Source organism: Panthera leo, chromosome C1, assembly GCF_018350215.1.
Source record: "Panthera leo isolate Ple1 chromosome C1, P.leo_Ple1_pat1.1, whole genome shotgun sequence".
NCBI classification, from domain to species: domain Eukaryota; kingdom Metazoa; phylum Chordata; class Mammalia; order Carnivora; family Felidae; genus Panthera; species Panthera leo.
Window position 1 is genome coordinate 74,163,654 of NC_056686.1, and position 26,002 is coordinate 74,189,655.

A 26,002-nucleotide genomic window follows, 5' to 3' on the forward strand; every position below is an offset into this window, starting at 1 on the left:
CTCAAGAGGTAGCAGCAGACAAGAGATGGAGGCTCTCACAGGAGAATGGGGTTCCATTGGACTTTATGCTTCTTAAGCAAGGACTAGTATTTCATTTATTGCTGTTTTCTCGGCAATAGAGTAAGCATACAGTATATATTTGCCCCAGAAAGAAGAAAGAAGCAAGGAAGGGAGGAAAAATGAGGCATGAGCAGAGGCTTAGATAATTAGGACTAGGGAGATCCAACTGTAGGTAGCAGAGGCCCAGGCCAGGAGTACTCCTAATCAAAATTTGCAGGAACAGGAAACTATGGGACAGATATGGGATGGGAAGCATAAGACAGGAATCAGTTATTGCAAGTAGAATAAATGGACTCTGACACTTAGAATGTCAGGGAAATTCCAATCCTGCAAACAGCATCAACTGTCAGAGGAAACCTGCAGCCATGGAGACATGATACTAAAACCCTGAGCTGGTGAGGGGAAGGTTTAGTGCATGGACTCAGTGTGTGATTGGACCCTTCTAGGTAGGGGTGTATGTGTAAGTAAGACAGACAGGCAGACATATAGACAGGGATGCAGAGATACAGAGAGAACAGAAGAAAGACTATCTTTGGGGCTTTTCCTTATTTGATTTGCTTATTCATTCAATCACCAAGCATTTACTGAATGTCTACTTTGTATTACCCACTGTGCTGGGCACTGGAGAGACAAAACGTCTATTTCATTTGGAAGGATACGCATGTATAAGGAAAATAGGGATGAATAAACATTAATACCTGTTCCTTCCAAAGCCTGGAAAAGGGGCCCAGCAACCAACAGCGCAGATCATTGGTGGGGTAGGTAGAGGGATCCCTCATTGAGGAGGTAGAGGGATTATCCAAAATAATGTGTCGGTCACTCCCAACTGACCTTTCCCCTTCCATACATTTACTGTATCTAAAACCTCAAGAATCAGAAACATCACTCTTGATCAATTACTGCTCCAGATCCATAATAGTAGCCGAATAAAGAAGCAGAGGATGATGGCACAAAGAAAATCCATCTTACTCTGAAGTTCTTACAGAACTTCCTATAGAAGTCCTGATTCTTGAAGGTTTTGTTGTTGTTAAGACAAAGAAAATATCATTTCTGCAGGTAACCAGATAAAGAAGTTTTACTATTTAGTATCTGAAATAAAAGCATCCTGAAAATACGTAACACAAAAAGAGAAGGCTCAGAGAAAACATGAGGTCTTTCTTCAGAAACTTGAAGACAGGACTTTTACCATGTGAGAGACAATTAACCTTGTTCCATGATATTCTCAAGGAGCAGAGTGAGGATCATTGGGATGTAAGCTCTGCCCAGATATTATAAATGAATTGCTAGCCAAGAGCTATCCATGAAAGAATGGTCTATCATAACATGCATTGGCATGCTTGCACCACTCAAAGCAGAGAATAAAACAGGTACCTACTGTGTAAGGATCCAGAGAAACCTATCAGAGACCATTAGTACTGAGAACCAAAGAGTCCAATATACCAACTCAGACCCAAGGATGGTAAGCACAGCAGCACCAACATAAACAACTCTTCTACATCAGGTAGGTTAACAGCTGTATACCCTCAAGTGAACAGTCACTGGGAAAAGGACTCCAGCCAACAGCTAATTGGCAGAAGGTGAGGTGGAATCAGTCCTTGTTAGAAAGTAAGAGCTACAGGGTAATTGGCTGGTATCCTGAACAGGCCTCTAGAAGGGTAGCCTGCAGTGTTCATCTGGATGAGAAGGTAAAAGTCTGGGTCTGTGTGTTCCCCATACCGTCTTACCCTAACTCAGTTGTTTCCAGTTGTACTGTGTGAAGCCCTTGTAGTCCAAGAAGGTACTTCACAGGAGCCCTGAGGAAAATGCTGAGAAATGAAGAATCTGGAATCCTTATTTCCCATGTCAAAGAGAAGCTTCTTGTTTGTTTTATTTGTGTACATTTTCTTTGAATAAATGTCACTCTTGTTGACTGCAAGCAGAATATCCAGCCCAATGCTCCAATGAAGTTTGAAAACCATAAATGTAGAAGGGTTTCAAGCCTTTCACATCTCATTCCAACCTTCCATGAAGGAAAATCCAAGGACATAATGAAATCATCCTAGATGGACAGTTGGGCTATGATAACTAAGAAACTTCAGATGTGTACAGCCAAAAGACGAAGAGCTATCCCTGCTTCTCTACCATGTTTCTGAGTTCCTATTTGGATGGTTCACATTACTTATCTCTCTTCTACCTTCTTCCAGTGTGGCTCCTTTGTTGACTCTAATTGCAAGGCCCAGCAAGACCAGGGAAGCACAGGGAAGTGGATCTCTGCATCCTTCTCTAACTCTGAAAGTGATAAGTTTCTGCAGACCATAATCATCAGATAGGGCTTGAGGAAAGGGATTTCAAGTTACGTAAAAGCAGTTCTCAAAGCCTATGTGTAATCTAGCCCAGTTCACAAGTGCAGGCCAAAACAGGCATTAGTACTAAGGCCGAGGCCAAAACTTGTTTGCTCAAAACAACACTATGTTTTAAATTTTACACAGGTACTGAGGTCCCAGTGGATGCCTGAGTTGGATTTAGGATCTTACCTACCCTTCCATGGAGATCTATGTGATTACACAGCATGTCAGAGTAATACAGAAGGGTTCCATCCATTACAAATGTATTTGCTTATGATTTACAATTGGGAAAGCAGACATCAGGCCTATGGCAGCAAAATCACTTCCTGCTTTTGCCTGCTGCTGCACTGAACCCACACTAGAATTAGACTTTTGTTTTGTTTGAGAGAGAGAGAGAGAGAGAGAGAGAGAGAGAGAGAGAGAGAGGGAGAGAGGGAGGGAGGGAGGGAGAGAGGGAGGGAGGGAGGGAGGGAGAGAGAGGGAGAGAGAGAGGGAGAGAGAGGGAGAGAGAGAGGGAGGGAGGGAGAGAGAGAGGGAGGGAGGGAGAGAGAGAGGGAGAGAGGGAGAGAGGGAGGGAGAGAGGGAGGGAGGGAGAGAGGGAGGGAGGGAGGGAGGGAGAGAGGGAGGGAGGGAGAGAGGGAGGGAGGGAGAGACGGAGGGAGGGAGGGAGGGAGAGACGGAGGGAGGGAGGGAGGGAGGGAGGGAGAGAGAGACGGAGGGAGGGAGAGACGGAGGGAGGGAGGGCGTGTGAGCGCACATGCTTATGCAAGCAGGGGAAGAGAAAGAGGGAGAGAATCTTAAGCAGCCTCCACGCTCAGCAGCACAACAGAGCCTGATGATGTAGGGCTCCATCCCATGACCCTGGGATCATGACCTGAACCAGAATCCAGAGTCACTCACCTAACTGAGCCATGCAGGCACCCAAGAATTCTATTTCAATCGCTCAGGGATATTACTGCGAATCAAAGGTAAAAATGCCTGAAAAAGACAGGGATGGTCTTCTTTTGATAAGTTCTAACTTGTGCTGAAAGTCTGTTTGTTGTGGAAAACTTAGGAAGGAATTCAAGTACTGGAATTCATCCCCTTTCTTCAAGCACTACTGCTCCTGCTCCCACTCCCATCTCCAATTTGCATTGCCAAAGATCTCTTTGATCCAGTGCAATCCAGTAAGTACCAGAATGATTTTTTTATAGTGTGAACACAATAAAATTATATTTCTCACCCATGTATAGTCTACTGAGGGTGTTCTGGATGAGGAGATTTCTAGTTTCAAGAAAACATATTTTCCCTTTCCAGACTGTAACTTACACAATTAAAATATTTACCAATATTTTGTAACTTTAAGTGTAGAAAACTTATTTCCATTTAGATTACTTTACCTTACCCATTTTTAAAACATAATTTTCTTGAGTATTTCTTTTTTTTTTATTTTTTTATTTTTTAATATATGAAATTTACTGTCAAATTGGTTTCCATACAACACCCAGTGCTCATCCCAAAAGGTGCCCTCCTCAATACCCATCACCCACCCTGCCCTCCCTCCCACCCCCCATCAACCCTCAGTTTGTTCTCAGTTTTTAACAGTCTCTTATGCTTTGGCTCTCTCCCACTCTAACCTCTTTTTTTTTTTTTTTTTCCTTCCCCTCCCCCATGGGTTTCTGTTATGTTTCTCAGGATCCACATAAGAGTGAAACCATATGGTATCTGTCTTTCTCTGTATGGCTTATTTCACTTAGCATCACACTCTCCAGTTCCATCCACGTTGCTACAAAAGGCCATATTTCATTTTTTCTCATTGCCACGTAGTATTCCATTGTGTATATAAACCACAATTTCTTTATCCATTCATCAGTTGATGGACATTTAGGCTCTTTCCATAATTTGGCTATTGTTGAGAGTGCTGCTATAAACATTGGGGTACAGGTGCCCCTATGCATCATACTCCTGTATCCCTTGGATAAATTCCTAGCAGTGCTATTGCTGGGTCATAGGGTAGGTCTATTTTTAATTTTCTGAGGAACCTCCACAATGCTTTCCAGAGCGGCTGCACCAATTTGCATTCCCACCAACAGTGCAAGAGGGTTCCTGTTTCTCCACATCCTCTCCAGCATCTATAGTCTCCTGATTTCTTCATTTTGGCCACTCTGACTGGCGTGAGGTGGTATCTGAGTGTGGTTTTGATTTGTATTTCCCTGATAAGGAGTGACGTTGAACATCTTTTCATGTGCCTGTTGGCCATCCGGATGTCTTCTTTAGAGAAGTGTCTATTCATGTTTTCTGCCCATTTCTTCACTGGGTTATTTGTTTTTCGGGTGTGGAGTTTGATGAGCTCTTTACAGATTTTGGATACTAGCCCTTTGTCCGATGTGTCATTTGCAAATATCTTTTCCCATTCCGTTGGTTGCCTTTTAGTTTTGTTGGTTGTTTCCTTTGCTGTGCAGAAGCTTTTTATCTTCATAAGGTCCCAGTAATTCACTTTTGCTTTTAATTCCCTTGCCTTTGGGGATGTGCCGAGTAAGAGATTGCTACGGCTGAGGTCAGAGAGGTCTTTTCCTGCTTTCTCCTCTAAGGTTTTGATGGTTTCCTGTCTCACATTCAGGTCCTTTATCCATTTTGAGTTTATTTTTGTGAATGGTGTGAGAAAGTGGTCTAGTTTCAACCTTCTGCATGTTGCTGTCCAGTTCTCCCAGCACCATTTGTTAAAGAGACTGTCTTTTTTCCATTGGATGTTCTTTCCTGCTTTGTCAAAGATGAGTTGGCCATATGTTTGTGGGTCTAGTTCTGGGGTTTCTATTCTATTCCATTGGTCTATGTGTCTGTTTTTATGCCAATACCATGCTGTCTTGATGATGACAGCTTTGTAGTAGAGGCTAAAGTCTGGGATTGTGATGCCTCCTGCTTTGGTCTTCTTCTTCAAAATTACTTTGGCTATTCGGGGCCTTTTGTGGTTCCATATGAATTTTAGGATTGCTTGTTCTAGTTTTGAGAAGAATGCTGGTGCAATTTTGATTGGGATTGCATTGAATGTGTAGATAGCTTTGGATAGTATTGACATTTTGACAATATTTATTCTTCCAATCCATGAGCAGGGAATGTCTTTCCATTTCTTTATATCTTCTTCAATTACCTGCATAAGCTTTCTATAGTTTTCAGCATACAGATCTTTTACATCTTTGGTTAGATTTATTCCTAGGTATTTTATGCTTCTTGGTGCAATTGTGAATGGGATCAGTTTCTTCATTTGTCTTTCTGTTGCTTCATTGTTAGTGTATAAGAATGCAACTGATTTCTGCACATTGATTTTGTATCCTGCAACTTTGCTGAATTCATGTATCAGTTCTAGCAGACTTTTGGTGGAGTCTATCGGATTTTCCATGTATAATATCATGTCATCTGCAAAAAGCGAAAGCTTGACTTCATCTTTGCCAATTTTGATGCTTTTGATTTCCTTTTGTTGTCTGATTGCTGATGCTAGAACCTCCAGCACTATAGTAAACAACAGCGGTGACAGTGGGCATCCCTGTCGTGTTCCTGATCTCAGGGAAAAAGCTCTCAGTTTTTCCCCGTTGAGGATGATGTTAGCTGTGGGCTTTTCATAAATGGCCTTTATGATCTTTAAGTATGTTCCTTCTATCCCGACTTTCTCAAGGGTTTTTATTAAGAAAGGGTGCTGGATTTTGTCAAAGGCCTTTTCTGCATCGATTGACAGGATCATATGGTTCTTCTCTTTTTTTTTGTTAATGTGATGTATCACGTTGATCGATTTGCGAATGTTGAACCAGCCCTGCATCCCAGGAATGAATCCCACTTGATCATGGTGAATAATTCTTTTTATATGCTGTTGAATTCGATTTGCTAGTATCTTATTAAGAATTTTTGCATCCATATTCATCAGGGATATTGGCCTGTAGTTCTCTTTTTTTACTGGGTCTCTGTCTGGTTTAGGAATCAAAGTAATACTGGCTTCATAGAATGAGTCTGGAAGTTTTCCTTCCCTTTCTATTTCTTGGAATAGCTTGAGAAGGATAGGTATTATCTCTGCTTTAAATGTCTGGTAGAACTCCCCTGGGAAGCCATCTGGTCCTGGACTCTTATTTGTTGGGAGATTTTTGATAACCGATTCAATTTCTTTGCTGGTTATGGGTCTGTTCAAGCTTTCTATTTCCTCCTGATTGAGTTTTGGAAGAGTGTGGGTGTTTAGAAATTTGTCCATTTCTTCCAGGTTGTCCAATTTGCTGGCATATAATTTTTCATAGTATTCCCTGATAATTGTTTGTATCTCTGAGGGATTGGTTGTAATCATTCCATTTTCATTCATGATTTTATCTATTTGGGTCATCTCCCTTTTCTTTTTGAGAAGCCTGGCTAGAGGTTTGTCAATTTTGTTTATTTTTTCAAAAAACCAACTCTTGGTTTCGTTGATCTGCTCTACAGTTTTTTTAGATTCTATATTGTTTATTTCTGCTCTGATCTTTATTATTTCTCTTCTTCTGCTGGGTTTAGGCTGCCTTTGCTGTTCTGCTTCTATTTCCTTTAGGTGTGCTGTTAGATTTTGTATTTGGGATTTTTCTTGTTTCTTGAGATAGGCCTGGATTGCAATGTATTTTCCTCTCAGGACTGCCTTCGCTGCATCCCAAAGCGTTTGGATTGTTGTATTTTCATTTTCGTTTGTTTCCATATATGTTTTAATTTCTTCTCTAATTGCCTGGTTGACCCACTCATTCGTTAGTAGGGTGTTCTTTAACCTCCATGCTTTTGGAGGTTTTCCAGACTTTTTCCTGTGGTTGATTTCAAGCTTCATAGCATCGTGGTCTGAAAGTATGCATGGTATAATTTCAATTCTTGTAAACTTATGAAGGGCTGTTTTGTGACCCAGTATATGATCTATCTTGGAGAATGTTCCATGTGCACTCGAGAAGAAAGTATATTGTTGCTTTGGGATGCAGAGTTCTAAATATATCTGTCAAGTCCATCTGATCCAATGTATCATTCAGGGCCCTTGTTTCTTTATTGACTGTGTGTCTAGATGATCTATCCATTTCTGTAAGTGGGGTGTTAAAGTCCCCTGCAATGACCACATTCTTATCAATAAGGTTGCTTATGTTTATGAGTAATTGTTTTATATATCTGGGGGCTCGGGTATTTGGCGCATAGACATTTATAATAGTTGGCTCTTCCTGGTGGATAGACCCTGTGATTATTATATAATGCCCTTCTTCATCTCTTGTTACAGCCTTTAATTTAAAGTCTAGTTTGTCTGATATAAGTATGGCTACTCCAGCTTTCTTTTGGCTTCCAGGAGCATGATAAATAGTTCTCCATCCCCTCACTCTCAATCTAAAGGTGTCCTCAGATCTAAAATGAGTCTCTTGTAGACAGCAAATAGATGGGTCTTGTTTTTTTATCCATTCTGATACCCTATGTCTTTTAGTTGGCGCATTTAATCCATTTACATTCAGTGTTATTATAGAAAGATATGGGTTTAGAGTCATTGTGATGTCTGTATGTTTTATGCTTGTAGTGATGTCTCTGGTACTTTGTCTCACAGGATCCCCCTTAGGATCTCTTGTAGGGCTGGTTTCGTGGTGACAAATTCCTTCAGTTTTTGTTTGTTTGGGAAGACCTTTATCTCTCCTTCTATTCTAAATGACAGACTTGCTGGATAAAGGATTCTCGGCTGCATATTTTTTCTGTTTAGCACACTGTAGATATCGTGCCAAGCCTTTCTGGCCTGCCAAGTTTCAAAGGAGAGATCAGTCACGAGTCTTATAGGTCTCCCTTTATACATGAGGGCACGTTTATCCCTTGCTGCTTTCAGAATTTTCTCTTTATCCTTGTATTTTGCCAGTTTCACTATGATATGTCGTGCAGAAGATCGATTCAAGTTACGTCTGAAGGGAGTTCTCTGTGCCTCTTGGATTTCAATGCCTTTTTCCTTCCCCAGTTCAGGGAAGTTCTCAGCTATAATTTGTTCAAGTACCCCTTCAGCACCTTTCCCTCTCTCTTCCTCCTCTGGGATACCAATTATGCGTATATTATTTTTTTTTAGTGTATCACTTAGTTCTCTAATTTTCCCCTCATACTCCCGGATTTTTTTATCTCTCTTTCTTTCAGCTTCCTCTTTCTCCATAACTTTATCTTCTAGTTCACCTATTCTCTCCTCTGCCTCTTCAAGCCGAGCCATCATGGTTTCCATTTTGTTTTGCATTTCGTTTAAAGCGTTTTTCAGCTCCTCGTGACTGTTCCTTAGTCCCTCGATCTTTGTGGCAAGAGATTCTCTGCTGTCCTGTATACTGTTTTCAAGCCCAGCGATTAATTTTATGACTATTATTCTAAATTCACTTTCTGTTATATTATTTAAATCCTTTTTGATCAGTTCATTAGCTGTTGTTATTTCCTGGAGATTCTTCTGAGGGGAATTCTTCCGTTTGGTCATTTTGGAGAGTCCCTGGCGTGGTGAGGACCTGCAGTGCACTTCCCCTGTGCTGTGGTGTATAACTGGAGTTAGTGGGCGGGGCCGCAGTCCGACCCGATGTCTGCCCCCAGCCCACTGCTGGGGCCACAGTCAGACTGGTGTGTGCCTTCTCTTCCCCTCTCCTAGGGGCGGGATTCACTGTGGGGTGGCGTGTCCCGTCTGGGCTACTTGCACACTGCCAGGCTTGTGTTGCTGGGGATCTGGCGTATTAGCTGGGGTGGGTAGGCAAGGTGCATGGGGGCTGGAGGGGCAGGCTTAGCTCGCTTCTCCTTAGGTGATCCACTTCAGGAGGAGCCCTGTGGCAGCGGGAGGGAGTCAGATCCGCTGCCGGAGGTTTGGCTCCGCAGAAGCACAGAGTTGGGTGTTTGCGTGGAGCGAGCAAGTTCCCTGGCAGGAACTGGGTCCCTTTGGGATTTTGGCTGGGGGATGGGCGGGGGAGATGGCGCTGGCGCCTTTGTTCCCCGCCAAGCTGAGCTCTGCCGTCCGGGGGCTCAGCAGCTCTCCCTCCCTTTGTCCTCCAGCCTTCCCGCTTTCCGAGCAGAGCTGTTAACTTATGACCTCCCAGACGCTAAGTTGCGCTTGCTGTCGGAACACAGTCTGTCCGGCCCCTCCGCTTTTGCCAGCCAGACTCGGGGGCTCTGCTTGGCCGGCGAGCCGCCCCTCCGCCCCGGCTCCCTCCCGCCAGTCCGTGGAGCGCGCACCGCCTCGCCGCCCTTCCTACCCTCTTCCGTGGGCCTCTAGTCTGCGCTTGACTCCGGAGACTCCCTTCTGCTAATCCTCTGGCGGTTTTCTGGGTTCTTTAGGCAGGTGTAGGTGGAATCTAAGTGATCAGCAGGACGCGCTGTGAGCCCCGCGTCCTCCTACGCCGCCATCTTCCGGAACCCCCCTTTCTTGAGTATTTCTACTCAAGTATCACATCAGAAGGTATATTGGTTTTTGCTTCAACTATCACATATAATTTAAAAAATTCATGAGAAGAACGGTCTATTATATTTATCATGATTTTTTTTTTTTTTTACCTTTTCTGATGTTCTTTCATTTCTTAAGGAAACATCCTTAAGAGTTTTCATTTCCTTTCTGTTTAGAGAACTCCTTTAGCCATTCTTTAAGGGTAGGATTTTTTAGTGACAAATTTTAGTCTTCTTTTGAAAATATTTATTTTGTCTTCATTCCTGAAGGATATTTTTGCTAGATATAAAATTCTGGGTTGACTGTTCCTTTCTTTCAACTCTTCAAAAATTCTGTCCCACTTTTTTTCGGCCTGGCCTTCTGTGTTTCAGATGAGAAATTCATCATGTGAATCGATACTAAATTCAAACTAGCATTCAATTCAATTGATAAATAATGTGTCATTTATCTCTAGGTGCTTTCAATTTTTTTTCTTTGTATTTAGTTTTCAAAGTTTAATTTTATTGTATTTTAGCATAGATTTCTTTGGGTTTATCCCACTTAGGGTTTGCTCAGATTCTTGAATATGTAGGTTTGGAGCATTCATCAAATTTAGGAAATTGTCAGACATTATTTTTTTTCAAATAATCTCTCTTTTTCCTTCTTTCTTTCCTTCTCTCCTTCCTCTACTTTTTAAAATAAGTTTATCTTCTCTGTGTTTAAGTTGTATAAACTTTATTGATCTTTCCTCAGGTCCACTGATTCTATCCCCTATCATCTGTTCCCTACTACTGAGCCCATTCACTATTTTCTTTTGCTTTTAATAATTTTCAGTTCTATAATTTCCATTTGGTTCTTTTTTATAACTTATTTCTTTGCTAAGATTTTTTTTTTCATTTGATTCAAGAGAATTTGTCACCGCTGTTGAAGTATTTTTACGATGGCTGCTTTGGAATTCTTGTAAGATAATTCCAACATCTGAATCATCTTGGTGTCTCTTGATTATCATTTCAAGTTGTTATCTTTGTGGTTCTTGATAAGTGACTTTTTATTGTATCCAGATATTTTGTATGTTGTATTAGTGGGCTCTAGATCCTATTTGATCTTCTGTTTTGTAGATAGTCCCCCTGTTAAGGTGTAGTATGATGGCTAGGTGAGTATGTCCAGCATCTTGCTGGGTCCTACTGGCATTACTTATGCAAAAATGGAGCACTTACTCACACTGCCTCATTGCAAATGGGTGGAGTGGAAGTTTAGCTCCCTCTTCAGCTCCTAAGACACCTTTCCTGCTTACAGTGGAGCACTGACTGGCACCACCTCATTCCCTTCAAGTTGGGGTATAAACTCAGTTTAGCTTCCCACTCTGCCCCACTGGTACAAGGAGGTCAGAAGCTTGGGAATGACTAGTAGCAACACATTCTACTTTTATCAGTCCCGCTGATTCCAGGTCAGGGTGGGGAGCCTCAGCAATCTTCTGGGTCCCACTAACACTGGTGAAGGATAGAGTAGTGACAAGCCCATATTCTCAACATCTGTCCATGTCTTGCTGCTGCTGGGGTAACTGTAGATTTGGCTCACAGTAGAACCTTGTTTTGCTGGTTTCTTAGAGTAGAGCATGAGCTCTGTGAAGAGACAGAGGTGTCTGACTCATCTTTACATTTCTAGAACCTCATATAGCATGATACAGCTATTCTTGATAATTAAATGAATAAATAAAATAATGAATTAAAGAGAGGATAGGATTAAATGAACTTCATGGGCTCAAATTTCTGGAGTTTTAGATTCACTAAACCTAAGGGAAGAACCCAGATAATCTTTTCTCTAATTCATTTAATATTTAAACACAAGATTTAGAATTTCCACTAAAATAAATTGATAACCCACCTTCCTGAGAAGATGATTTGATTAAATTCTCAAAAATGTCAATGAGTAAGCTCTATACTATCTCTTCTGAGAAGCAATTTGAGTTTTTCAGAACTCAGAACTATACATGTCCTTCCCTTTCTCCCTATGTGGATAGATCAGGAAGCCAGAAACCCACAAGTTACAGCTTTGCTGGCTGTTTCCCAGTAGCTTGCTTTCAATTTTAAAGAAGCATTATCTGGAGTCATTAAATTAACAATACTCTCCAGTGCACCCACTCTGTCATCCATCTGCTTAAGATGCTTGTCAGATGATACCCTCCTGTATCTGCAGTCTTCATCTGGAATTCAAAGCTATCAAACCTGGCTCCAAGGTAGTGCACCTTCTGTTCCCAGCTACAAAACTCTCATCTTTCAATTCTAGCGACGATGTAGTGACTAATAATACTTCCCTCCCCCACAAGTACCCGGTAAGGATCTTGGATCTTTGGAATACATTTATACTTGGAGCATGGTGAGCGGAAAACATTTTAGGGATCAGAATATGTAGAAAGGTGCTTGTAAAAGAGACTCAGGTTGTCATTTTCACTCTCCCTCAACCAAAGAGTCTGACCCTGGGTTATCTTACTTTTTTCCAAATGTCAGTTCATTTCTTACAGCCTGAAAAACTCCCTTCTTCTTCATCCCCATGAACAAAAATGATAAAAATATTTGGCCATCATTGGAATCCAACCACGACCCTGAATTTACTAAAAGCAAATCAAAACATAACCTTCAACTGCAGAGAAATTCCATGAGTAAATGAGATAAAGTGAATAAAATTACATGGCCTTTTAACCATAATTATCTGTAAAAACTTTGGCTGCCCTTTATTTCAAAGTCCTACAAGTTAATATAATCCCAACCCCACAACTTCTCCCCCAAATCACAATTGCACACTTCTCTACTCCAACCCAACTCAACTGAATTGTACTCTGAAAGGCCAATTATGTGTTTTCCCAAGTTCAAATCTCTGTTCACACCTTCTGCCCTGCCTGGAAAGCCTGCTGTTCCTGTCTTAATGTCCATGGATTGCATCCATGTAATCAATGGCATCTTCAGTTTTCAGTGGTCCCTCATTTGGAACTCCTATGCCAGTTGTTTTCTACATCACTCACTTAACACCTAACATTCACTGCTTTTCTTATTATCCTTCTATACCAATAGTTCTCAAAGTTTATTACTCATCAGAATCACTTGGAGTGCTGCTAAAAAGATTTCATTGGTTCCCCTGAAGAGATGCTGATTTAGTAGGTAGACAGAATTCTAAAGATGGGCCCCCCACAATTCCCATAGCCTCCTTATTCAATCAAACACTAATTGAGGTACTGCTATGAAGGGATTCTTCAGATGTAATTTAAGTCTCAAGCTGGTGCAACTTAAAATGTGGAAATTATCTAGTTGGGTCTACTCTAATCATATGAGTGCTTCAGAAGCAGAGAGTTTTCTCTGATACATAACAGCAAAAGAAGTCAGAGAGATTCTAAGCATGGAAAGGACTCCATGTGCCTTGAATATGGGAATGGCCATGTGGGAAAAAATGTAGGTGGCTTCCAGGAGCAAAAAGCTGCCCTCAGCTGACAGCCAGCAAGAAACTGAATTTTTCCAACAACCTAAGTAAGATTTGAACTGGATTTTTCCCCAGAGCCTTCAATAGGAACCTAACCTAGTTAGACCTTTAACAAAGAACCTAGCAACATGGCCTGAACTTCTGATTTCAGAACTATGATATAATAAATACATGTTGTTTTATTCTAAGTTAGTGGTCATTTGTTCCACAGCAATAAAAAACTAATATAATAAATATAGGGCTGGGCCCAGGAATCTGTGTTTCAACAAGTAGGTGGTCCCTGACCACAACTTAAGAAACGTTCTTCGAAAGTTTCATAATTTTCATTCCATCTGTTAACAAACTAAGTTCACAACTAATTTCCTGCTTGGGAAGATAAGATAATTTGTCATTAATTCCACCTCACACAGATATAACCCTTGAATACATTTTTACCTTGTAAAAGTCTCAAAGGTAGATAACCGATTTGTATCCAAATGTGATACCCAAAATTTGTGTTTGGACAAGTCCTCATTCATGGAGAAAACAAGGAAATGCTGTGAAAGCAGAGAATGGCTTCTGGATGGACCATTAAGTTCTCTATAGCTGTACATTGGCTATACAGCAGTGACAGGAGGCTCTTGGTCTACTAGACAGGCTTCTGTCTGAAATTTGACAAGGGGTACCCTAAAGCTGGACTTAAAAATGCCATCTAGGCCACTGGTCTCTCAGCATGACCAGACACCCCAGGTGTTACCAGAATATTTGCCAGGTAACATGTGGTAGCAGATAAACTGCTTTCCAGGCATCAGAAAATGTGAGGCACAGAAGAGCAAGGATTGGAGATTCCTGAATATTTTGAACTTCTATCACAATGGGGATTCTCCTAGTATTCTTGATGGGACTAACCTTTCCAATAAAGAAAAACATCAAAAATAGTAATGGAAAGGAATCTGGAATTCATATAGTTCGAGTTCCTGAGCCAAACTCTGCTTTACTATTTCTGGTAATGGGAGCTCACTACCTCACAAGCCAGCCTATTCCATGTCTGGACACCACTATTAGAGTGCTTCCTCAAGCAGAACCATAATTTGCCTCTCTGTATCTTCCCCTTGCTTGCTGTAGAGAGACTCTTGCAGCCACTCCACAGTGTTAACCTGGCCTTGAGTACCCTATAGACATCTGATGACCTCCATCATACCTTTCCCCTTTGCTGTGTATGTTTTTAGGTAAATACCTCCATTCTCTCCAATAATATATTGTTGTATATTTTCCCTACACTATTCCACATGATTGGTGTCTCAGAAAATCAACCACATCAGTAGTGAGGAGTAAGGCCTGGGAAAGGCAGAGTATTTACAAAAACAAGAGAGGGTAGTGAAGTAACAAAGAGGAACAGAGACACAAAAAAAGAGAAACTGACACACAGGCCAAATAGTATGCAATCTTTCACAGCTCTAAAGTTCCCAAAGAATAGACAGGATTCAAAATAGCTTTTTTTAAGTCCACTACTACCTTAAAAAAAATCATTTCCTACCATCGTGCTACTATTTTATAGACCCTACCTTATTCACGCCCCTATTTCTGCCAGAATCATAAAGCAGCTTCAATCACAAGCCCTAATGGAGTCTCTAACCTGAGCCAGGGAACAAAGAATATTTTAAAGACAAAACGAATAGATCTCAGAGGAGGAGAAGCAGCCTTCAGTCCCCTTTCGTCCAGTTCCTACAACATCATCTTTGTCTTATCTGTCAATATCTAGAAGTCTGAAAGCTAAATATGTACAGTGCTCATGTGTCTAGACAGACAGTTCTAGACAAATCATTGAGCTGAATTTTTATGCTTCAGAAATATTTTAAACAAAGGTACGGCTGTAGTGGTTTTACACTGCACATGCTCATAGCTTGAATGCAGCAGGAATTCAAGCAAGCATGTTCAGGTTCTGATGGAAGGGAAAAGATCTGACATTACAAAAAAGTTTCTTTTCTGTTTCCCTCTCCCTTCCCAGCAGCCCAGTGTAACACCTGTCTCATCAGCAGGGGCACTCGGAAGGGATGGGCCTCAAGGCACCTCAGTCCCAAGATTCTCCATGCCTCATTCTTCATCCGCGCTGCTCGTAATGTTCCATCACTGGCACAGTTACACCTGAACACTCTGGTGCTGCCAAACACCTGGCTTGATTTTCCACTGTCCAAATGAAAAATAAGCATAATCTGCTTTTTGAGGATACAGCAAATGAGGGAGTTCATGACAAATTGTGTTGGTTTATGCAGAATAGTGATAATAAGATACAAATGAGAATTTTTTGCTTAATGAATAATACTAATCACGTTTCAACAAATGCTGTGCCCTTCTAATTAGAGAGACTGCATAAAATCAGCTTAATTTATTTGTGACTAGTTATACAGAGTTTAAATATTTACTAGAGATTTACTCAAATGTTTGAGAGGATTTTAAACATTTCCTACAGTTGAAGCGGTCTGCCTAGTTCTGTGGGGTGCAGTGACAGCTCTAACTTGTGGGGCTCTCTGATTTTGCGGTGTGTCATGAAAATCCTGGATTCAAAATGAAGAAAGGGTATTATTGATTTACATGCTAATTCTCCAACTGTTACTCATTTTCTTGATTCCAGCTTCCAAAGTTGCTCTCCCAACATTCATCACTGTAGTACACTAGAGGGGATGAGCATCTTTTTCAATAAATTATAGGAACTATGACTAATTACGGTGATATTAACTATGCAAAGTAATGTGTAACTTAAAATGGATACGTTCATCATTTCAAATTATGCCTTTGACTTTTGATGGTCTAATACGGGCATGCTCTTTTTGTATTGAACATGTACTATATTTTCTAAGATTCCTTTGCAATTCAAGGCTCTGGTGAGCATACTGACCTATTAAAAAGAACCTACTAGAGTATCTTCAATGACCCAGTGCAAGTAAAGGGACAAGCAGATGACCACGAGATAAGGAACACAAAAAATATGTTACACCTCCCTGACATAGAATTAGCCATAAGAAATCTGATCATTAGAAGCTTTGCTGAAATGCCTTATTATCTGTATTTTTCAAAAGCATTTGACCATGAATTATTTTTATCCAATCCTAATGGCAACTTTGAAGGGTTTTATATATGTATCCTTGTCTTCTGGATGAAGACACTGAATCACTGATAAGTTAAGCGATCTGTCCGAGGCCACCGGACCAATTAGAGACAGTCTAGGAGTAGACCCCAGACTTTGTGCCATCTAGTCCATGTTATATGTTCTATTCCAACTGGATGGATGTTTAAGTGAGTTCATTAAAGAAACTCAGAGAAAACTTCCAGAATTCTCTTCTTATTTGAAGGATATAATTTGTTCCATCATTTGTTAATCCATTCATCCCTCCATCTACAATCACTTATTGAATACGTTTTCTGTGTCACACACTGCATTAGATACAGTAGATAGAACATGAAGACACAACCACTACCTTACAGAGCCCTCCCTCCAGTGAGAAAGATTGACAGGTAGTTCAAGAATTATAAAACACCCCTGGAAAGACTATACTAAATGTTTGAATAAGTGTAAGGGGGAGCACAAAGGTGATAGAATTTTTTCTGAGAGACAAGTAAGGAGGTGGTCAAAAGAGGTTCTCCAATGAGGTGATGGTTAAATTCAGTCTGAAAGCATTCACTGGATTTCTCCCAGCAGGCAAGAGCAGAAAAGGCATTCCACATGCTTGAAAGAGCCAAGCATGAAAGGCACAGTGTATCACGGAAGAAAGGGCTGGAAAACTAGGTAGATGATTTTGTGGAGGGCCTTATATGTCATCCTAAAGAGTTCAAGTTTGATATGTGGAGGTAAAAAATCAGAGGAAGGTTCTCAGCAACAGCAATGAGGTAATTATTCTGTCATCACAATCACATGGAAAGAATATGCAAAATAAAATGGAAGGTAGTAAAAGGAAGAGCAACCAGGGGTGCCTGGGTGGCTCAGTCCATTAAGCGTCCAACTTCAGCTCGGGTCATGATCTCACGGCTTGTGAGTTCGAGCCCCGCATCGGGCTCTGTGCTGACAGCTCAGAGCCTGGAGCCTGCTTCAGATTCTCTCTCTCTCTCTCTCTCTCTCTCTCTCTGCCCCTCCCCCGCCACACTCTGCATCTCTCTCAAGAACAAATGTTAAAAAAAAATTTTTTTAATAAATAAAAGAAGAGCAACCAAGAAGGAGACTATTGCAATGCTGGAGGAGAAAGTGATGAGGCTCTCTGAGTCAGGACTGGGTAGAGGAAATAGATTTGAAAGATATTTAGGAATAGAATGGTTTATTAGATTTTACTTTTGATATACATAGGCATGTATTCCCCAATCCTCAGTTACTTTGTTCTTTCAGTGTTCAGGTGACATGACTCATTAGTCATTGTGCTTCTAAGTCCATATGCATGGAAGAATATAGTAAATTCCTAAATATACCTTCCCCTAGATACCAACTGGAACCACCACCATAAATGTTAAGGAAAATATTTGTTCCAAACTATAACTATGTAACCCAGATTAAGTATTTAAGATGACCTATCATAATTCAAGATAGCTTGTGACAACATGAAACTCACAGTTAAATAAATGATTGCATAGTAAGTGGGTGAAGTGGGGGCTCTAGAGCCAATTGCCTTTCTTCAAATCCTGCCTCTACCACTAAGCTGTATGATCTTGGACAAGTCATTTAAAAACTGTCTCAGTTTCTTTCTTCATTTGTAAAAGGGGACAAGAAACTAACCACCACAAGGGTTGTTATTAGTATAAGTGAGTTATTATATGTACAGAGCTTAGAACAGCTGTGACATTATCATTATCATTGTTACTACCATTGTCAAATTAAAGAAAGGCAGGCCCAGGCCTTAATGTGAATGGGTTCCACCCAATAGTCTTAATTATGACAGTAATAGTCTGGCTGTCTTCAAAATCCAAAATAAGATAGCATCATCATTATTAATTATAATGAGAGCAAAGGAATGGTCTTTCGATCACAGCCAGGTTCCTGACTCTGCTGTAAACATGGATTACTTTGAAAGCTGCACTCTTAAGAGATTAAACCTGTTTCATTTTTTTTCCTAGTTTTTTCCTTTAAAACTTACTAAATATGGAGCATCCCTTAATTTACATAAAAACTTTTTTCAACTTAGTGATATTTTTAATCTTGAGGTGAAAACCTCCTTTTACCCAGCATTGCTCTTCATTTGTCATACATCTCTTCTGTCAATCTTCAGAAGATACTAAACCCATTCAGTCTTAAGATTCGAAAGAAAAGGAAGCATTTATTGAAAACACAATAGATGCTCAATAAAAGTTTGTCAGGCCAGACTCTTAATATCAGCAGACAGTATGCTCACTATATATATATATATAAACTCCTGTTTCGGCCTCATGAGTTTGTCAGGCCAGACTCTTAATATCAGCAGACAGTATGCTCCCTATATATATAAACTCCTATTTCGGCCTCATGACTTTAGATAAGGTAGTGATCGTCATCTCCTCTGTGCAGGCAAGAAATCTAGAAGATGCAGGGCCTTGCTTAGGGTCACACCACTAATAGATGTCCCTGAAGGGACTTGCCCTGAGGTCACCTGACTATAAGTCCCTGCACCCAGCTCTACCCATCAGGGGGATTCTTGGCCTTCAGCTCCTCATGATGAAGATCTTAATCCTCTTAGACAAAGTTGGCTTCTCCCATGTATTAAATATCTCATTAAGCTTCTCTCAAGATATTCAATTCCATTACTTCTTTTCCTTCTAAGGTCAACTCAGCAGCTTAAACAACATGCAGAAGTTCACATGCAGACACATCACGGCGGAGCAGAGTATTGTAAACTACCCTCTAAACACGTAGCATCCTTATCTAGAAATCAGTATACCAAGCATAGGTGGAAATTCAGAAACCACCAGGATTTTAGACCTTGGTCATCTCAAGCACCTTTCAGGGACTGCATGGGCTCACAATTCATTACCGATATAAAATAAAGATTAATTGATTAAATGAAATGTAAAAGATCACCAAATATTTTTTAAAAAGTGTTTAATAAAATTACCCTTTAAAAACAACCTATTAGCTGTCAGATGCCTTTCAAATATATATAATGCATCCTAATTAGAACAGAACAAACAAACAAACAGCTGAGGCCTTTAGGGTCCCCAAGATCATAAAACTTGCGGCCTCTTTTCTGACACCAACAGCTTTAGGCCCCACTTCACCCCTGGACATTTGGCGCCCAAGGCTGCAGCCTTGACAGGTAGCCTGGAGCAGCTCGGACTGAAGTTGTTCTGGGAGCAGAAGGAGGCCCCAAAAGCATCTGATTATTTTAAAATGTGCTTTCATTGTGCTGCTTGCAGCTGTGAGTTAATTTTGTTTAAAAAAAAAAAAAAAACAAGACCATTTGCTTCTTTAAAATCCAGGTTTTTTTCCCCTCTGCAGAGCAGCTGCAAGGAGAGCAGCAATAACTTCAAAAGCCCCTGCCTCCCTGAGAGCAACACTTTGGGAGGATGCCTTCCTGGCCAGCAGGGAGTCAACACTGCGTTGCAGAGTGTACTGGCTTTCAAAGCTTTCCTCATTGGCTGATTTGTGCAGACGGGCGGAAGGATGGACCAACTATAGAGCATGCAGAGTCCTTTGAAGTACTTGGGACTGCCTCTCAGACCTTTTACAGGTGAGAAAACTCAAGGACAGAGAGGTTAAGTGGCTGGCCTAAGATCTCACATCTAGTTAATGGCAGCCCCATAGTGTATATAATCTGCAACCAGGAGCAATGGGGTATAGGGAAATAGAGATAGAATCCATCCAATGATGGCACCCCTATCAGGGAGCATTCTTCTTCACCAAGGCAGCATTTACTACAGCTGTCCACTCAGTATCTTAAAGATGCTTGGCCACTGACTCCTTTGTTCCTCTCTAGGTCCACTTCTGAATTATCTTCCCAACAGAATTTTGAGCTGCTCTCTATTCTCACCATTTGCTGCAGGCTCACCACTCTCAAAAAGTACCCTCTCCAACATGTCATGCCTTACAAATTCTAGCCAATTTGATTTGACTGCAACTCATTAGATGTGAATATATGTCGAGGCTAAATTTACTTCAGATTTTGCAATCCACATTGCTCCTGGGGTTTCTTCCTTTGACCACACTGCCAAATTTGGCAAGGGAGTTCTAGTGCCTGGCTTTGGAGCTTCTTTGGTCAGCATATGATAACCAGTGTCCCTGTGAATCCTCCTGCATTTCCACATATTTAGCCACATGCTGATAAACAGTGGTGATCATCTCATCTCTGCCATTGCCCTGTTAGCAAGAAGGTAGCCCTGCCAGTCACTTGCCAATCAATTTCACAGAATGTAGGTTGTGCCTCCCCCAGTTCAAGTCTCCTAATTAATGAAGTGACAAAATTTTGACATTTTTTTGGCTTCTCTGGCTCTTGTGGGAATTTGGGGAAAAGAACTGAAAGAGGTTCAAAAGGGGGAGAGTGAGAAAGGAGAGAAGAATACACACTGACTTAATGGGTCTTTGCCAGTTTTTAGCTAATGGCAATTTTCATAATAAGTAATCTTTTTAAATTATAAAACTAATATGTGCTCGATGAAAAAAATCTTTAAAAATAATGGAAAACATTAAAAAAATGAAAACCACTTAAGTCTGATCTGTTTTATTTTCATGTGATGAAAGCCTCAATGCCACCTAGCCTAATTAATTAGGTAATATGTTAGTTCATTCTAAAATTAGGGCAGACTTTAGTGTTATGATTCAGAGACGTGACAATGCCAGCACATAAAAGATCTCATTACACCTCTGTTCTGTCCTGTATGCATCACACAGTTTACCCAAGGCTAGCTTCCCTCTAAGGTCACAAAATCTCTTCCAATATTACCTAGAACTCTAGGTGTCCTTATCCATATCAGGGAGAGAGACTGGGTGCCTCCTATCCAACTAATAGTCTTTCAACTCTTTCTGACTAGATCCAATGAAATTATGTGCCTATCTCTGAACTAGATGTTAATGCCAAGATAATGCTTTCCACTAAATGGTTCATGCCTAGATTATGTGTCCACCACTAACCCAATAACCACAACTAGAGAGATAGGATCGTACTGATTGATTTCACACAATGATGGACCACCCATGGAACTCAAGGTGAAGGTCAACCTCACCAAATTGCATGGCTACTGCACATGGTATAGAAGTGGGGAGGGAATAATGGGATGGATGCTGGGGAATCAATTGCAATGTCTTCCTTACACCAAGTAATGCAACTGCCTAGGGAAAAACCATTGTTGGTATTTTTGCTATATAGCTGTGAACACACACACACACACACACACACACACACACACACACGTGTGTGTGAGCATTTGTGCATATTGCAAATCAGAATCATATACACCATTTTCTGGCCTTTATTTTTTTCTGAAAAATCTATCAGAGTTTTCTCATGTCATCAAATATTATAAAAATTACCTAAAGGCTGCAAGGCACTTAAATAACCCCTAAGATTTGAGCGTTAAGTAATTTTATCTTCATCCTTACAAATTAAGCTACAATAAATAAATTTGTACATATAGCATTGTTCATATGCAGGCTTGTTGCCACAGGATAGAATACCAAAAATGGAATTCATGAGTAAAAAAGTATAAACAAAACTTTTGGATACTTATTACCAAATCATCACCTAGAAATTATACCAGTTTTGTACTCTGCAATAATATACATTATATAATAATATACATTAGCATATGTAAATATCCACATATTTTTAAAGCCTCCAAAGTATAAAAAACATTGTTTAGATTAGTAGTTAAATCTTTGGGGGAAAAGTAAAAGGAGAGATTCCTAATAGATTAAAAACTTGGAATTCAGATTATAGAAACTCTTGATTATTTCAATCAATAATGCCTGGGACTATCCTGAGAGGAAACAAAAATAAATAAATAAATAAATAAATAAATAAATAAATAAATAAATAAATAGATAAGATAATATTTGTGTGGAGAAGAGAACTGAAGTCCCCTCAGGATCTATAGTATGCTACTCTACTAGTCCTTGACTCTTTGATATGTAAATTACAGGCATGCAATTTGAGATGGCTTAGGCAAAAAGGTAAATTTATTGACTCAGATGACAAGGGAAAAGAAAAGTATAATTGGGAATGGCAACAAGGAAAGATGTTATGGTACCTGGATCTTTCCGCTCTGTTACCTCAACTCCATCCAAGTCTTCTGCCAATCAGAAGCCTCTGAGAAGCCAGGACCCCAGCTGCCAGAAGCTTCTGAGTCTGCATTTTCTCACCTTTACCACCAGAAAGCCTCACCTTATACTCATTTTCAAAGATCCAGGACCATATTCTGATTTCTCAGGCTCAGTTCATCAACAGATCCCTCACTCTGGGGATATTGGGAGTAGACTTCCATACAGCAACCAATCACTGCTTGATTGGCAGCCTTTATATCATAGTCATGATCTAAGTAGAGAGGATGACTCCTCTAGAAGAGAATGCTGTTATCAGAAGACAGAAGGCATGCTAAATGGACACAAATAACTCATAGATATTGTCTTTTAAAAATCCTTAAACAACTCTATGACATAGTTACTATCATAAATGTGCAGAGGAGGAAACAGAGACTCATAGAAATCAAATTAATTGCCTTGGATATCTCTCTCTCTCTCTCTCACGCACAATAAGATGATGCAGCTGGAATCTAAACCCTGATCAGTCTAATTATAAATCCTACGCCTTTTCATTAATTATGCATTAACCACACTTCATCAAATCACCCCACAACCTCCACCATGTGGCCATATACTACCCTGGCTTGCCACTAATCCACGTGAGAGCATGTTTCATGTATGTCCACCATCAGCTCTCTCTGAGCCAGAACTGCGTGGGCTGCTGTGAATCACAGAGCAATGGGGAGGAGGGCACATGCTAGAGGAAACAGACACCCTGTCCTCAGCCCTCTCTACGTCAAAATCTAGTATTCCCTATAGGAAGATATGCTGAATTGCCATTTGTTCACCTTTCAATCATTTTATCTTCTGTATACTCCAGCACAATTGTCTAAATCTTCTTTAAGTACACAAAATGGCTTCTTAGGGTCACAGAGATGCCCGTATATTCAGTCCAGTCTATTCCTCTCATTTTGGGGCCTAGAGGAATAATAACCAGAGAGATTAAACAGTTTGCCCAGAGTTAAAACCCCAACAAATATCATAGGTGAATTCAAATTCAAGCCTCTCATCTCTGAGGCTAGTGATCTCCCACACACCAAGAGATGTTTCAGTCACTCCAAAGCAAACTGGGCTCCTAGAGTGAAAAGTAGCACCAGGAAGAAGCTCCAAGAGAGGAATGATAAAGGACAGTGAGTATCTGTGCAATTTCAAAAGAAGAACATCCCATGGTCTCCTTGGAAAGAGACTAACATGCATCCAATGACAGAAGAGAGTCACTGATGTCAGTGGTGGAATTAGTTCTCAAGTGATATCAGCAAACATTTGTTATACTCATTAGCTCCCCAAACACCTTTTATGTGCAAGGTGCTGGGGAGAGAGTAGTAACGATGCAGATATGGTCACTGGCCTCACAAAGAGAGCAATCTAGTGGGGAAGGTAGGTGTTAAACAAAAAGTCACAGGAGTGATGGCTATTTTGAAAGGTCAAGCGTAGGATCCTGTGGGAATACAGAGCCAATCAATGGCAGTAAGAGGAACTGCTCAGAAGAGGGGAGCTTAAGCTGAAGAATGAGCAGGATACATTCAGGAGCAGGTTTAGTGGAACAATGAGCCAAGTGAAGTGAAGAGCATGTACGAGGGCCCAGAGGTGAAGAAAGTGATGATGTGGGGTCTGAATTCCAGGCCTGTGGTTGGAGCACAAAGATGGGGGCCGGTGGGGGGGGGGGGTGTCAAGTGTCCTCAGAGGCAAGTCAGGACCAGAGTAGGAAGCACTCCATGGGCCAGGCCCATGGTCTTTGTCCTAAGGGCAAAAGAAGGGTTTTAAGTAGAGAGATGCAGAATCATCTCCACATTTTTAAAAGATCATTCTAACAGCAGTATCAAGAGATTAGAAGGGACTGAAGCTGAACATAGTGAAAAACTTCTTAGGAAGTGCTTGCACTGGTCTGATTAAACCAAGGTGGTGGCTTAGAAGTGACTGCTGGCAGAGAGGAAAGGGCGGGGACTCAGGATTTGCTTCCATTGTTCCCTGAACCATGTATAACAGGAAAGGCAAAATCAAACCTAAGGTCTGTATATGAGGGGGGTCTCTAAGAATTAGGATACAGAAGAATCCACATTGTCTCCTGTTTGCTAGGAAAGGATTAGAGAAATGAGTAGACAGAAGAAAAATAAAATTAGGTGTAGTAATTCTGATTCACAGACACTATTTCCTGGCCAGATGCTGCTGTGGAAATTTCAGGAACACCCGCTAAAATCATAAATGAAAATCACATATTTGTAACATTTAATGAGAATACAGGCTGAATTTACAGCCGCTGAATGTGCAATATGGATGAAGATGTTGATTTACCCATGGAAGATGGAAATACATATGATAGAGGAAAACAATACCCAGAAATGTGATAAACATTTGCATGAAAATGAGTCACTGGAAAAACCCAAAATTTCTTCAATACTTTATGCACCAAATTATCTTCAGAGCAGTCAAAAAGAAATAATAAATAATAGTGCATTTTCCTGCCATTAATTTATTTTTATTTTCTTTTATTTCTTTTTACAAAACTTCTGTTGACTTCAGTGGAAGTTTTGCATCTAGAATGTGGCCCAGGAAATTTATAGTCTGTAACTCAGAGACCAAAGACCTTGAACATCAAGAAAATCTCTTACCCTTATTTATATACACTGTTCTTTATCACAAAGGAAGAGCTGGTACCCATTCCAAGTAACCAATCATTATGCAAGGAATATTCTGACTCACCCAGCATCCTTAATCAGTAAATGCTGTGCCAATGGAAAGAGAGTGGGAAGAAGTCACAGCATCCATTAATAAAAAATGACTGGGGCTTTCTATCAACAGAAGCATCATTAGGAAACGTATGGTAGGAAAATAGTAGGCTGTAGATTTGTGGTGGCAGGGATAGCAATGGAATACTAACATTTATACCCTCTTAACCACTTTGTTTTAAAAGGATGCCAGATTTCAGGTACCTACACATGTGCTTACTACAGCTTTTTGCATTTTCAATTGCTTGCTAAATTCCTGACTACAGTCTCAAAAGATGGGACTGTCTTCTCTGACCTCTTGGCCCTCTCTCCAGCCTCCAAACACAAATATTTCTTTTTTTCCAGTTTTATTGAGATATAATTGACATAACATTGGATTTTAAGGTGTACAATGTAATGATTTGACATATGTAACTATTACAAGATGATTATCACCATAAGTTTATCTTAAAAATATGAAATACTTCATGAATTTGTTTTCACAGGGGCCATGCTAATTTCCTCTGTACACAAGCTATCAAGGTGAGCACCACAGATATTTCTAACAGGTAAATGACCGTCATTTCCTGAGCATATCTGCCATGAAGGCGCTGGCCAACTCTCGGCAAAAGATAAATCAGATACGAAAGGGAAGGACCTCAGATTAATCCAATACTTTCTTGAATAGTCTTCTCTTTCTGCTGCACTTCTACTCCCAACCATGAACCCTGGAGTAAATAAAGGAAGTATGATTCACATTTCCAATAAACTGTGCAATCGGTATCCAACTGAGGATGCTTCTTGGTCACACAGTAGACTTGTAATTCCAAAGTAACTGTACTGCATTTTGAGA

The 26,002-nt window shown here is 40.5% G+C and overlaps 1 long non-coding RNA gene across 1 annotated transcript; it reads left to right on the plus strand.

Moving 5' to 3' along the window:
• The first annotated feature begins 309 nt into the window (after window positions 1-309).
• LOC122227393 lies at window positions 310-26,002 on the plus strand. The gene is made up of 3 exons (XR_006206004.1): window positions 310-455; window positions 19,649-19,880; window positions 25,656-26,002. It is a non-coding gene; the product is annotated as an uncharacterized LOC122227393 (long non-coding RNA).